At 36.5% G+C, this 12,496-nt stretch overlaps 1 pseudogene; it reads right to left on the minus strand.

Moving 5' to 3' along the window:
* Nucleotides 1–976: 976 nt before the first annotated feature.
* Nucleotides 977–12,496, minus strand: part of LOC104007983 (E3 ubiquitin-protein ligase COP1-like) — a 39,380-nt pseudogene continuing 27,860 nt past the window's right edge.

Genomic DNA, 12,496 nt, shown 5'->3' on the forward strand with positions numbered 1-12,496 from the left:
AAAACTATGCAGTGGGTCACTCTAGCCAAAGCCATCACTGGAACAGCTTAGAAGCCTCCTGGAAACCTCATTAATGTAGCTCATTTTAAATTGACATCCTCACATTCTACAAAATTGGCCTTCCATTGATGTTTTGGAAGGGTGGATGAACCTATGATGAAGTTTCTAGTTACTGGCACATGTATAAGCCTATGTACAGGTGTACATTCTGTGTGAAAGGATGTCTATTTGCATTTATGGGTTGGTTTTACCCAAAAGTTTGAAGATCTTTGGAGACAGGAAGAAAGTGCAAGTCTTTATTTCAGCTTAAAAGAAGGGCCCAAGTCCAAGAACTTAGAGGTTTGGTTTGGACAGGCATCCAAAATTTAGGGTGACTATCTCAAGCTCCTGCATCTGCAAATGTGGACTGGATCAGTTGAGGACAGGCAATGTTATGACATTTTGCAGTAGTCTTTACTGTCATTAATACTAGGAAAGAGTGCCTCCTTCACCATAATACATTAAGATTTGGGGAACTGGAAAAACAAACAGGAAAAACAGAGAGAAAAAAATTGGTTTGATTACTTTAAGAACTGCTATTCTTTCATTGCCTCCAAAGTTGCGATTACATCTCTATACTGCTAATATTTGGATCAGGCTATCACATGAATGTTATTAATCAATAATAACTTTAAAATAGATCCATAGATCCAAAGAACTTGAAAGTTAATGGGGACCTTGGGAACCTTCTGGTCAAACCATATTTTTAGACAGATTGAAAAACTGAGGCTTGAAGAGAAGACATGGTTTGCCATGGACTCAGAGAGTACAACTAAGATTAATTCCAGAGATCTGATCTTTAGTTAACATGGCTTTTCTTTTTTTTTCTTTTTCCTCAATAAACTTTTATTTTTTGTTGTTATTTTTATTCAAAAGAATTTGTTTCTCTACCACAAAAATTAGATAACCACACCACCCACAGCAGCAATGTCCATGGAGTTACATTGATGATGGAGAATTGGCTGGGTATTCCCAAGGTCCCAAAGGTCATAAAGGAGGGAAAAGAGAAAAAGAAAAAATATTCAAAACAAACCCAAAACCCTGATGACTTTAGGGAGAGACATTACATGACATTTTCTGTTTCTTCTCTCATTGTCAGCTGCAGATGTATTTCAGCAGGATCAAGTACAATTTGACTTGAGTTAACCGTTCATACCAATTCTAGCACCTTAATTGTACCGTGTTAGCAGCAATCAGCACATTGGAATCTCCATCTGATAGTGCCCTCCAGCACACAGCACTAACGTATTCATTTGTATCATCTCCTTTTTGGTCTTTGTCCAGAATACTTTTGACTGTATCAAACTTAAAAGTTAGCAAGGTCTTAGAAAGTCCTTTATAGCACAGGTAGAGAGAGTTATTCTCATTTCCACAAGCTATATAAGCCAGATCTACAAAGTTTTTTTCATTGATATGACCCTTGAAGGAACATAGGGAGTATGATTTCCCTACATTCCACAGTTTTAGCTGACTGTCCGTTGAGGCAGAGATCATCTCCTCACCACTCACAAACGTTGCGTAAGAGACTGCTGTTTGGTGTCTTTTGAACACCGTGATTGGCTGTTTAGTGTTATGAAGATCATAGTAGTGGACACAGTGATCTGCATAGTCGAAAGCCAAATAGTATGTGGAAGAGGGGCTGAATTTAACACAGCACACATTAGCCTTTGCCTCAGTGCTTGCCACTGAGCTGTCTAGATTGGTATACCACAGCTTCACTAAGGGCAAAGGACAATAGAAACAAAAAGAGAAACAAAACTTGGCTCTTCCAAATCATCACACAGTTAGTCCTATTGTAGTGCATCTAGATGGATTGAATGGGCTGAGATTAGACAAGCTGAATTTTACTGTAATTCTCATTTTTATGTAAAATGACTTGGTTTTTGCCAATTCATTTGTAGAATAAAGGCTTAAAATGTGAGATGGACTAATAAGTATGAGAGCCATCAGCAGGGAGAGTAGGACAGCCATTGACATTCATTTTCTGGGAGGGAGCATTATTGATTGTTCTGAGCCAGGAGAGGAAATGTTTTTCTTCCTGGTGGAAGATCACTACCAAAGTTTGGAGGAGAAAAGTTAATTTGACCAGAATCCAATTTAGGGAAGTCTGCATCGTGAGCCAGAAAATAATCAACTAGGAAATCAAGGAAATAGACCAGGGTGATGAGAACGTTTAACCAAGCAAGAACAGGAAGAATAGGGAGTCTTGAAATCAATCCCAAAACAGGAAGAGAATTGTAGTCAAGAGACATGGCCAAAGGGTCCCAAAGGGCAAGTTGTTTCTGCACATAAACTTGTGGTTACAGTCATATTTTGAAGCTCCTTCTTGTTCTGCATTTTTGGTTTCTAACAGTTTTAGAAACCTCCTGATGAAAGCAATTTTGTGTGTTTGTGAAATCCAGTTTTCTAATTTGTTGATGCAGCATATCTTTCAAATCTTACTATCCTGAAAAATCAGATTTACACATGTGAATATTGGTGAGGTTTAAGTCTATCATGGTAGGATTACAGAGTAGGGAAGACTTAAAATGGTCTCCGACAAGTGTTTTAATGAAGGCTCCTGAGCTATACAGACCTTGTACAAAAAGAAAATCAAGATTATTTCCTTCGGTCCTTTGCCTTTAGGTAAAAGAGGCTTTTTAATTTTCCCTCCCCATTTTTTTTTTCCGATCTGGTAGTGATAACAAATGTATTACATGGTTGAGTTAATATCCAAGAAATCTCAAAACTAAAATCATGGGCAGATAAATTAATTCACCCAAAGATATGAAGAAGTAATATTCTTTGATCAATAATGAAGCTTTAATAAACTGTATGATTTAACTTTGGGAAGACAAATGATGAATTAATCCACTTATGACTTGATTAGGCATTACATAGATATTTATAGGAAAGAGGGCAAATTCTACTAATTATAGGCTTAAAAGTTTGTTCCTAGACAAAAATCTCAAAAATATCATTAAAGAAATAGATTATGAACCTTAGGGGCTAGAGTGGGTCCACTGAGAACTGGTCATGCCAGACTAACTTCTTTTTCAGTAAGGTTGCAAAACTAGTCAACAAGGGAAATGCTAAAGACATAGTATGTCCACATTTCAGTGTTTCTAATGTGTCTGTACTTGACTAAAGATTATAAAATCCTACAAATAGGAGAACGTATGACAAAATTTTATTCCAGATCTTTAAGACTTTATGAATATGATGGCAACTGGTGCTACAATTAGATAGATAATAACTAATGAATGACCACCTCAGTAACAACTGATTAATGGATGGATGGAAACCAAGCATTCTTTCTATATGATAGTCTTCTTGGTAGTTCCCAGTTTCATATTTTGTATTAGAAGAAGACTCATTGAGCCATATTATATGTGGAAATTCCACAATGCTACCCAATATGATGATAAGGGAACTAGTATCTGAGATCCCCAAAACATGAATCTCTAGGGAAAATATTTTTAAAAATCTAATAGGGGTAGATGTAAAATGCATATGCATGTAACAGTACATGAATATACTTGTAACAGTAGTAGATCGGTAAAAATATTTAAGGTAGAAGGTAGGAAAGATATAGCTGACACAGCACACAGCACCCTGTGATGGTTTATTTTGTGTCAACTTGAGTGGGCCATGGACTGACCACATATTTGGTTAAACATTTCTGGGTTTTTCTAGATGAGATTAACATTTGAATTGGTAAGTCATGTAAAGCAGATTTGTGCTCTTCTCAATGTGGGAGGACCTTATCTGCTTTGTTGGAAGCCTGAATAAAATAAAAGGCTGAGTTAAAAAAAAAAAAAAAAAAAAAAAAAAAAAAAGGCCGGGCATGGTAGCTCACGCCTGTAATCCCAGCACTTTGGGAGGCTGAGGCCGGTGGATCATGAGGTCAGGAAATCGAGACCATCCTGGCTAACACCGTGAAACCCCGTCTCTGCTAAAAATACAAAAAAATTAGCCGGGAGTGAATGGCGGGCGCCTGTAGTTCCAGCTACTTGGGAGGTTGAGGCAGGAGAATGACGTGAACCCAGGAGGCGGAGCTTGCAGTGAGCGGAGATCGTGCCACTGCACTCCAGCCTGGGCGACAGAGCGAGACTCCAACTCAAAAAAAAAAAAAAAAAAAAAAAAAAAATCTCTCTTTGCCTGACTGTCTTTAAGCTGGGGCATCATTCTTCTCCTGCCTTCAGACTCAGACTTACATTGGGACTTACACCAATGGCTCTCCTAGTTTTCTGACGGAGACTCGGATGGGACTTGCACCCAGTTTTCTGGCTTTTCAAGCCTTCAGACCCAGATGGAACTGTACAATCAGCAATTCCCGGTCCAGACTTCTCAACCTCCGTAGTTGTGTAAGCCAATTCCTGTGAATTACTATGTCTCTCAATCTTTCTTTCTGTACACACACACACACACACACACACACACACACACGCACACCCTATTGATTTTATTTCTCTGGAGAACCCTGACTAATACATACCCCTTACCCCTACAAAAAAGAGGGGGTGGTACTGCTAACCTTGGTATAAGTCAAGAGAGTCATATGACTACCAAAATATCAAGATCAATCTTGGGTCCAGAACAAGCAAGGCTTTAATCAGAATATGCCCAGAGTTTCACGTTCAGTTCTGGTAACCCCAATATAGGAGGAAAAGAGTCAAACAAGAGAGAGTCCAGAAGGAAAGGACCAAGGTACCAAGGTAGATGATGCGTCTAAAGTCATGCCAATGAAAAATAGTCAAAAAAAAATGAGGCTGTTACACTTGGAGAAGATTTCAGGGAAGCATACAACAGCTGTCTTCAAATTCTTGAACAGTTATCAAAACAAAGAGGAATGATTCATTCAGTGGAACTCCACAAAACAATGACAGAGAGTGGACATTTTAAGAAGAGTTCAGCCTAATCTAAGGAAGCACTTTCTAAAGAGGGACTGGACTGAAATGGAAGTGTAAGTTTTCTTCACTGAATCCATGTGACACCAAGTCCTGGGTGGTATGAGGGTTTCCTAAGAGGGAGATTAGCATCAATTATCCTAAAGATGCTTTTTTACTTTATGAAATTGCTTGCTGTAGAGGAAATGATTGTTCTGGAGCCAAGCAAATAGTGTGATGTGATGGAATACTTACCCTACTTAATAGAAGACACTTTTCAAAGGACGTGTTCATTTATAAGCAAACTGTTAACTTACCCATTTTTTGAAGTATGCCCCTTATGAAACTTTTAGCATTAATACTTTTTAGTTACTTTAGTTTAAATATCTGTATCTTTTTGAAAGTAACATGATGGATTTTTAAAAAAAGGATTTTATAATCTACATTTTTCATTAATTCAAGCAGATTTTTCCTTAATCATTCTGAATGAATCATACTTCTCTGAACATCTGAATGACATGTACTAAAGAAGTATAATAATAATAACTTACTTTGGTTAAAAGTACTATGTGCTGGGCATGGTTTTAAGCAAGAATTCATTCATTTACAAAGTTTTACTCCCTCAGTCTTCACAGCAACTGTATGAAGTAATTACAATTTTGATAATGTTTTACTGATGAAGAAGCTAAATCACAGAGAGGCTAAGTGATTTGTACTAGGACATATTGTTAGTAAGAAGCAAAGCAGGATTCTGGCTCCAGAATCTGCATTCTTTTTACCATATTATTTCTGTTTAACAAGTTTCTGATTTTACAGCATTCCAGTTAGAAGAAGAAGTAAACTTTGAAATCCCTGCACATGGTTCTCAACATCCTGCTTTAGGGTAGCTTCATAAAAAGTATCTAACTATGCTATGCTATGCTGTGGGAGAAAAGTAATTTTATTGCCTAGGTTCACACTTCCACAGAGACAGGTAGGCAGATTGAACACCTTTTTGCGTGTGAAGATTAAAAGAGATATTATATATAATCTCTCCTTTAAAAACCTGACAGGTAAAATAAATATCCCTCAGAAGTGGGAGATTTTCTCCCCCCTCTCATTTGACAAATGCCATATGGTCTACTTAAAATTTTTTGATACTGTTCCTTGAGGGAAAAGTTACTCCTTGTAATCTGAGTTTCTGTTTGAAGATAAAGAATAATCACACTGAGAATGGCTTCCAAGTAGTTTCTCAAGTTTAAGTAGCCTCCTTGTGCCTGCAGTGGGGAGTTGCATTCCAATGCAATGTGTAACTGGGTATTTTTCATGTTGTGCAAAAGCATTCCATTGTATCTTTAATTTCTACATTATTGATATTAATGATATGACTATGTTTTAGACACGGCCACCATGTCAAATGCACTTTCCACGAAGTGTCCAGTATTTCCACAAACACAGTGAGCATCTATTATGTTCTTGCCTCAGAATAACAAGACACAGGACTTATTGTCTAGGCAGAAAGCTCTGGAACACAACATAAACACAGAGAATAAATAAAGGCAGGGGAAGAGAAGTCCTTCTACCTAACCACAAATTCAAGCATTCAAGAAAAGACCTGCACAATGAACAGTTTTGTGAATTATGAATGAACCTTACCATATAACTTCTTGCTTCTTCAGTCTACCACAACAGATTTTTTTTTCCACCTCTGGGCAACTGGGTTCATGATTAATCCTTTGCATCTCTTGGCCTTTTTGGATAGAAGAGAGTATTTTAATCCGGTAGTCTACTGACATTTCTTTTTCCTGTAGTTAGAAAAACAAATTTATATTGTCTTAAAGTAATACATGATGCTGCAAGTTAGAAAAATGCAAGAAAAAAAGTGAAAATTATTTGTAACCTAGTATTCAGAGATTATTTCTATTAACACTTGAAAAGATTTGTCTATCCTTTTGCATATCTATCTATCTATCTATCTATATATATAAGTACATAATAAGGTTAACAAGGTTATACTATACATGTGGTTGTTTATACTGCTTTTAAAAATAATTTAATAATATTTGCACATTTTCCTGTGTTGTTAAAAAAGGGAAAATGAGTACAACAACTTTGGAAAAAGATCTGGCAGTTATTTATTAAACTACACATGCACATACCCTGTGACTCAACAATTCCATCCTATGTATAAAGTCCAAGAGGAAATAAAACATTTATTCACAAAATACTTGTACAAGAATGTTATGTCAGCTTTATTTGTTATAGTAAAAAATTGGAAGTAGCTCAGATATCCATCAACAGGTGAATGGATGAACAAATTGGTGTATTCATACAATGGAATATTACTCGGCCACAACCACTCATGTCATTGCATAGGTTTGGTGCAAAAGTAATTTCAGTTTTTGCCATTACTTTTAATATCCCATACCATTGACAGATACAACAGCATGAATAAATCTCCAAGGCATGATGCTGGGTGAAAGAAACCAGAATAAAAAAAAAGTACATGTTGTATGATTCCATTTATATGAAGTTCTAAACCAGGACAATGGTTTCCTCTCAAGGTTGGGATAGGGCAAAGGCAACATTGATTAGAAAAGCATGCAAAAGAATTTTTCAGAGTGATACAATATTCTACATTTTAATAAAAACTTGTGTGACACAGGTGCGTACATTTGTCAGAATTCATGAAATGGTACATGTAAGATTTACGCATTTGACTGTATAAAAAGTTTTACCTAAAAAAGAGGAAACACATACACATTTTAAGCCTCTGTTTCCTTATCAGTGAGACAAATAAAAAGTGTCATCTTTGTAAAGCATAATGCCTTTATATAGCATTGTTCCAAAAGTGACAATAGTCCTTCAAAACCTGGACATTTTTTCAAAACAAAGGACTGGTATACCTAATATATAAAAAGCTCACTGAGAGAAACCACTAAACTTCAAATAGGGAAATGAGAAAAATAAATAAATTTAAAATTCTAAGAAGAAATGTACATAGCCAGAAACCATGAAATCATGTTCGAACTCATTATTAAAAAATAATCTTGCTTTATTGAGCATCTACTAGGTTTATATGCATCATTTTAATTAATACTGTTGATTAATAAACTTATAAACTATATTTAACCTCACTAGTAATCCAAAAATGAAAGTTAAATGAAAAACTTACATTTTTTCCTAATAAAGATTTTAAAAGTATAGTAATGCTGGGGAAAGTGTGATTGGATAAGCATTCCCAAATATACTCCATGGAATATAATTTGTCACTACTTTTTGGGAAGTGTTTTTGCCATATGGATTAAGAGTTTAAAAAAAGAATATACCCTTTGAATTTGTAATTCCATTCTGGGATCTTTTCTAGGAAATGGTCAAAAGGTGTACAAAAATGCAAGTATAAAAATATCCAATCTAGCATCTTTTATAATTGCAGAAAACTAAAGACAACCTGAAAGTTCAATGTAAAAGGCTGAGCAAATAATTTACATGATTTATCGGGAGTGCATCCACATATTGGAGTAGCAGGGACTCGTCCATTTTCTTTCCTAGGATCCCTAATTTTCATCATATTACCTCTCAGGATAACTGAGGGGCACGAAGCGGGGAGAACGTTTCTCTTTCTTGTGCTACCATGGAGAAGAGTAGGGAAACAATTAGGACCAGAGTTACTCATTTTCTTCTAAGCATGTATGCATTTCTGAGGTATAGGAATGCCTCACAAAGACAAAACACTATGGTTGGGCAAGCAACGTTTTTATGTGCCTCCTTTCTCAAGATTTTTCTCCCTCTTTTCCTTGATCGTTCCTCTTGTCTCTCCCTCTCCCATCTTTTTCCTTTACCAAGATCTCTGGGCACTGAATGAATCCTGGACATAGGAGAAGAGTCTGGGCTATGCCCACATAAGGATAGTAGATGGGTTATTGCAAACGCTGTCAGGACCTCTTCTCTGTGTGCCTGCACCTCCCTGCACACCCGTCCTATCATCCCACTTACCTTTACTCTTACATCCCACTTAACAATTACTCTGTATTGTTCTACCTGTTTATTTGCCTGCTTTTTTCATTAACTCCTTGAGGATAAGAATGATGCCTTTTTCATCCTGGTGACCCCAGAGTCAGCGCCCAATATATTAAATAGAGAGACTGTATAAAATAATTGTTCAAGCATTCTGTGTTCAGACAGCCTGGGCTTTAATCCTAGCTTTGCCATTTCTTAGCTGTCTGACCTTGGGTATCACATTTCTCTGTATTTCAGTTTCCTTATTTTTAAAGTGGGATTAATAAAAATCACCAAATGTATGGAGTTACAGTAAGTATTAAATGAGTTACATGTAAAACTCTTAGAACAATGCCTAGAAGATAAGTAAGTCCTTAATAAATGTTGGCTATTAATATTCACATAGTCATAGCAATTTTAATAGAAAATTACTCAGATAAAATTAACTATACCTGATAATGAGTTCTAATCATTAGATATCAATGAGCTTGCCTTGGGGACACAGAAACCCATATTTATCTTTTCGGGTTCACTCCAAATGCTTGCTACAATGTCTGGTTAATAGTGGGTGCTCATTGAATGTTGAATGAATAGATACATGTATGGCTAGATAGTCATACATAGATAAGAAAGATAATAAAGAAGATAGAAAAGGAAGAAAATCTGTGACTGCCACAGCAAAAACAAATCCTCCATTTTTGGTGTTTTAATGACTATAAAAGGTCTCTCATTTGAAATTGGATGGGTACACATCTTTTAGGTGGAGGTCATGTGGCTTAATAACATGACATATGCACGTATCTTAATGAGAAGAGCTGAGGGAATGGAGTCTAATCTGGGCCTTAGCATTTAGTAGCTCTGTGACCTGATATAAATTACCTAAGTTCCCTGGCCCTCAGTTTTCTTCTTCATAGGTAGGGTTAAAAATTCCTACCTCTTGAAACATTTATGAGAGTTAAATATGATAAGGTATGTAGAGCCATTTCTACAATGTTGTAGTTATTGGTTTTATTTCAGTTTACATTGATGGTGAGACTCCTGGAATTCATTTTTCTGTCCAGTAAACAGTAATGGAAGCTAGTGGACATGAAGTTCTCACACAGAAGCAATGTGTAATTGACAACAGGGAGGTCATTCAGATCAGGTCAGTTATTGAATATCAACATGGAAAGAAAATTTGTTACATATGGACTTAATGGAAACGACACCCTAATTTTATGTCAAGTTGATCCAAGAAGCCTGCCTGAGATCCTCTGCATGATGTTTTCTATAGGAACATCTATTTTTATTGTATTTCATTAATTCAATCAAAAGGGTTCCCTTGAGTTGACTTATAGTAGGCTGTGATATCAAATTATCTGAAGTTAATACACAGGATACAAGTGGATGTTTTATCTTTTGGCTAGGAGTCCAAAGCTACATTTTATTGAGAATACCAACAACTGGGTTGTTGCCTAGAATTGACTGGGTATTTGGAATGTTCAAGGTTGCAGAGAAGGGATCTCAGGATCAGACGTGCAGTTTTTGCATTCATCAAACATTTCTGTGAGTACTGTGTCCCAAGCTCCACATGAGTTGCAAAAGATAGTGCCAAAAATGAACAAAATAAAGACAGATCTGGCCTGAAGGAATTCACTGTAGTGAGGAAGACAGATAAAATTTTCATATGTAGTTTTACACATATATACATACATCTCTGTTCTAGCGGAGATATGTGGAAAGTTCTGTGAGGACATAGAAATGCAAACAATTCATCCTGGGAGCATCACAGAGGAGATGAGATTTTTAGTGGCTTTGAAGGACAAGTAGGCGTTCACCACAGAAACCAGAGACGGGTGGTCATTCCTGGATGAGAAAAGAGGACTAGTCAAAGTAGTACGGAGGAAACATCTGTCACATGGGTTGTCTGAGGTCCCAAATGTGTGGAGGAGCAGCGAGAGGCAGATGAGTTTACATTGTTAAAGAGTTGGACTGGTAATTTTTTTGAAAATTAAAAAAAATCGACTCTAACGTGACATAAGTAATAAAAGTAATGCTTACTGCAAAATCTGAAAAACAGTACTAAATTGCCTAAAGTGAGACATTCAAGGCCTAGGTCTCCTCCTTTTTCCAGGCTCCAAATTCCACTGCCAGAGAGAACCATGAATGATGACTTTTTTTTTCAGGGATTCTTCCATATATTTTCTCCGCATATATAATACATATGAATGCATGTATATGTGCATTCATGCACACATTTTAAAAATAAAAATGTAATTATCAGTATTGTTTAATTACAACTTGTTTTTTAACCATGTAAAATTATATTTTAGACATCATTTCATATATTTCTATCTTATTTTGAATGGCTATATGGTATTCTATTATATAGCTAGACCATAACTTAACTAAAATGATGTTTAAAGTTCTTCTCAACTTATTACTCTGAAAATTTTCACTGGCTTTCTTAGCTTTCAGGTAAAGATGATAGTACGATAATGTTGATTACCATTTAAAATGCGCTTTTGGATTAAAACATCATTTTAGAAGTGGGGGGATCTGTTCTTCCGGGCATCATCTCCTTAGAAATATCATGTTATTTGGTATGACAAGGAATTATCAGAACTTTTCTGTTAGTGGGGCTGTTGCAGAGGACGTAGCATTTTGAGCCAGATCTTGAAGCATCAGCAGAGGTTCATCAGGCAGGAAAGCTTAACTCTGTTCTGAAGAGAATGCTGCTGAACCAGATTCAGCAGTGGCCATATTCTCATTTTAATCGGTCAATCAACAAACAAGTTTTGAATACCATCAGAGTGCACAGTAGGAAGCAGCACTGGGAACATGATTCTGGCCTTTGAATACCTTATAATCTGATGGAGAAACAAGATTCATGAAGCAGTTAGTGAGATCTATTAAGCAGTAGGTAAATATTGTTGAATTATGTCCTACATAAAAGTACCATAGGGGCTGCTCAGAAGAATGAGATGAGCCTGGGCTGGGATACTCGGGGCAGTGTCTCTGGGTAGCGTGAGATGTGAGATGGACCTAGGAGGATGAGTAGGACTCCCATAAACAGGGTAGTTATGGGGGACTTTCCAGCCAAAACCAGTGTACAAACAACCATGTGGTCCACTGATAGGACTATTCAACCTAGTTGTTTTGTTAAATAACCAGAAAGATCTAAATTTTCTGTCTGTGTTTTCAGACACAGAAGCATCCTATAGTTCTCTTTTGCTCATGAGTCACAGATTCCTCCTGGCAAATAAAGAAAATAATGATTACTTACTATTAATACCATGAAAATAAGTTGCAGGGCTCTGATATTGTTGATCTTTATGCCTCACCCTTCTTATTTTCAGACATATCATCACCCTTATTTCTGAGGTTGCTGGAGGGCTTTGATTCATGAATGCTTCCCAGACCAGAGTAAGACATTATAATGTCTTGACTTTCAGATGTTTTGACCATAATCAGAAACCAGCCCAAGATTAATTAAAGAACTGCCCAAACTTGATATGATGCTGACATGAACTCTTGTCCATTGAAAAACTGGTGTTGGGGACTTAGCATATCCCTTTTAACCTAACTTTACTCCAAGTGTTTTCTCAGTGTTGCATTCCCAGGAGATACCT

This window comes from Pan troglodytes, chromosome 11 (genome assembly GCF_028858775.2).
Source record: "Pan troglodytes isolate AG18354 chromosome 11, NHGRI_mPanTro3-v2.0_pri, whole genome shotgun sequence".
NCBI lineage: Eukaryota > Metazoa > Chordata > Mammalia > Primates > Hominidae > Pan > Pan troglodytes.